At 27.6% G+C, this 3,692-nt stretch overlaps 1 long non-coding RNA gene across 1 annotated transcript; it reads left to right on the top strand.

Annotated features, from left to right (window-relative positions):
* Nucleotides 1-1,264: 1,264 nt before the first annotated feature.
* Nucleotides 1,265-1,742, top strand: LOC113386944. Its single transcript, XR_003368030.1, has 3 exons — nucleotides 1,265-1,292; nucleotides 1,446-1,630; nucleotides 1,701-1,742. It is a non-coding gene; the product is annotated as an uncharacterized LOC113386944 (long non-coding RNA).
* The last annotated feature ends 1,950 nt before the right edge of the window (nucleotides 1,743-3,692 follow it).

The raw sequence follows: 3,692 nt of genomic DNA on the forward strand, positions 1-3,692 counted from the left end.
TCCTAACTAAGAACATAAGATTCATTTATTAATATTTTTTTGCAAATGGTATTAAAGTATTTAGAGATATAATTACTTGGCCTTGTCCTTGGAGTTGCAGATTGTTCTTCTGGTTCTGTATGAGAGCATTCTCCAGTGACTTGAAAACAAGTCTTGTGCCACAAACCGAAGAGTTAGGTCATCCATTAAACGATTATTCGTCCTCTGCATCCAAATTGAAAGCATCTTTTTACAAATTTTCACACACAAATATATATATATATATATATATATATTTATGTATATATATAATATATATATATATATATATATATATAACATTTTAATAGTATTTTGATGATACATATTCATATATATGATATACATATAATTAGATGCCGGGAAGACATGCATTTTTTATTATATTTGGAGTTATAAGAATTTGGCACATTACACTTTACCATTTTAACTTAATAATAAATGAAAAAAGTATTCTTAAAATATTTTACATATTATAAAATTCACTGAAAATAAGAACAGTTGGCTAGAACTATTATGGGAAATTAGAAAGAAATAATGAAATATTTGTTTAAATGTAATATATTTATTATTGGTGTTTAAAAGGCACAATTTTCGTCTGAAAGTGGCGTACATATTTATCAACTTTGCTTTTTATGTTCTTCATGGTGCATTCTAATTGTTAAGTACATTTTTGCAACAAAGTTGATAAGATCATGATAATGCTGGACAAATTGATGGAAATCGCTTGATCTAAAAAAATGTGCAAGTCCCAAGTCATTCAACTTTCGGAGAATCATGCTATCATATGACTTTTTGTACATTAAATTTAAAGAATTTCGAATTAGGCTTTCTATATATAAACATAAATTAAAATCGAGAGCATTCGACTAATCTCATAGAACATCTTTTGACACTTTTATGGGCTCGACTAGCAGCCTAGCAGTCCATGTATATAAGCATGGCCGGTAATCTCCGAACAAATGAAGATTACCGTGTTTTGAAATGGATTGGTATTTGAATAGTTCGAAGGATGGCGCTACGATTTCCAATTTCATTGATCTAGCAGCTGGCTTGTTGATCTACATTAATTTGATCGGCCATCTTCTATAAGTTGTCAAGTTGTCATCGCGTATTGTAGTTGAGATTTTCTGTGATTGTTTATATATAATTATGTTTTGGTGAATACTTTTTTCATTTATTATTAAGTTAAAATGATAAAGTGTTATGTGCCAAATTGTTATAACCCCAAATATAATAAAAAAATGCATGTCTTTCCGGCATCTAATTATCAGGTATGTATATAATGATGTATTATGCATATAATGAATATGTATCATCACAATACTATTAAAATGTTATATATATATATATATATATATATATATTTGTGTAAATATATATTATATATATTTGTGTGTAAAAAGATGCTTTCAATTTGGATGCAGAGGGCGAATAATCTTTTAATGGATGACCTAACTCTTCGGTTTGTGGCACAAATCAACGATAATTTGAAATCGAAACCAAATAGAAGTGTCTCCTTTACGGCAATAACAAAATAGTTTTCAAGTCACTGGAGAATGCTCTGATACAGAACCAGAAGAACAATCTGCAACTCTAAGGACAAGGACAAGTAATTATAACTCTAAATACTTCAATAACATTTGCATAAAAATATTAATAAATGAATCTTATGTTCTTAGGAGATGGAAGCCTAAACACCTTGAAAAAGATTTTTGCAGCACCTCTAAGATTGTGAAGGGCAGGTTAAAAGTCACCTATTCTGACACCAGTTTTCCGAAAAGGTATTTTTTCATACTAATTGCAGCAAAAATATTTAATATGATAATTACAATATCTTCAATTAATATGATATAACAATATATTCAATAGAAGTCCTTGATGGTAGCTGCAAATTGCCGCAGAATGCAATGATAAGGCGTAGGAGTGCCTTAACACCCAGAAGATGTATGATACATCAAATTTTGTTTTGGGATTAAAATGCAATGCAATAATTTAAAGGATAAATTCCAACAGAGTATACAATGTTCTGAGAAGTTTTCAAATATTCCGGAAACTTAAAATGTAAGGGCAAGAATTTTGATAATGTCTCAATTAAGAGAGCATACTCAAAGACCAGATAGTTTATAAAGCGCAAGGGTTTAGTTATAGTTTTAACTAAACCTCCTTGCAATAAAAACTGGATTAAAACGATAGATAGATTTGAGCTACAATTGGTATAAATTAAAAGTAGTTCAGGGTTTTGGTTACTTACGTTTAAAAAAACCCTTATACAGAAACTATTCAAAGATTTCGTCAAATATAACTTTATTAATGATTGATTAGATAGCAAAATAACTATTAAATGGAGAGATAATGAACAAGAATGTCCCGTAAATGAATTTTAATCCTAGGAATTTAGTTTTATCTCAATTTGGATATCAATATATATATGTTTTGTTTTTAGGATTATTTTGTTTGGAAAGTATTCATTCTTTTTTAAAAATGTGCTGTTCTTTTTATCCTTTTAAATTATGCATTACTTGTCATTCCTTCTAAATTTGTCATTACATCATCAATACTCCTGCACTTTTTACTTCTTAGTTTTTAAGTTTTTAATATATTATTATTAGTCATTAAGTAATTAATATGAATAAGTTATTACTAGAATATTAATAGAATAAGTACTTTAAAAATATGTCTGTAATATACTTTAATTAATAGTAGTCAGTTATTTCTGTTTAGTTTATAATTCTTCAAAAATATGTCTGTGATATATTTGAAAATATATTTTGTATTTCGTATGTTTTGTTCTTATTTCAAATAATAATTTTTTTCAGATTTTTGGGCTGTATTGATTTTATGTACAAATGTAGAAGTAATACCAGGGGTTAATTTACATACTGTATGTACATGTGCTGCCATGTAGTGATCTATTCGTAAATTAAAATGAGTGTAACGTCAAATGGCCCGAGATAGCGATCTATTTATGCTTATTTATCTATGTATATAAGGTCCATGGGCAATCTACATTTGTTCGGAGATTACCGGCCATAGATATATAAGCATAATGCGGCCATGCTGCCGCCTAAAACCATCGTCCATAGTATTCCTATATAGATCCACGCAATCATTCGTACCAACATTCATACATCACAACAGCGCCATCTATTCATAATTAATACGATGTACAAAATATATTTTCAAATATATCACAAACATTTTTACATAACAATTAAAATTTTTATAAATATAATAATCAATGTATACATAATAATAAGTTTTATAATTTTACAATTATAAGTAACTAAAAAAAGTATTCATAATGGTATGATAAATTTACAAGGAACGATCAATATGAATTACTTAATGATCAATAATATATAACAACTACACAGAGGTTGTGTAGAAGCATTTACAATAAAATATTGGACTTAAAAGGAACGATCAATATGAATTACTTAATGATCAATAATATATAACAACTACACAGAGATAGTGTAGAAGCATTTACTATAGAATGTTAAACTTAAAAGGAACGATCAATATGAATGACTTAATGATCAATAATATATAACAACTACACAGAGATTGTGTAGAAGCATTTACAATAAAATGTTAAACTTAAAAGGAACGATCAATATGAATTATGTACTTAATGATCAATAATATATAACAACTACACAGAAATGTTG

Source organism: Ctenocephalides felis, unplaced genomic scaffold, assembly GCF_003426905.1.
Source record: "Ctenocephalides felis isolate EL2017-DRISC unplaced genomic scaffold, ASM342690v1 CF-g0.4_SCAFFOLD_03571, whole genome shotgun sequence".
Taxonomy (NCBI): Eukaryota; Metazoa; Arthropoda; class Insecta; order Siphonaptera; family Pulicidae; genus Ctenocephalides; species Ctenocephalides felis.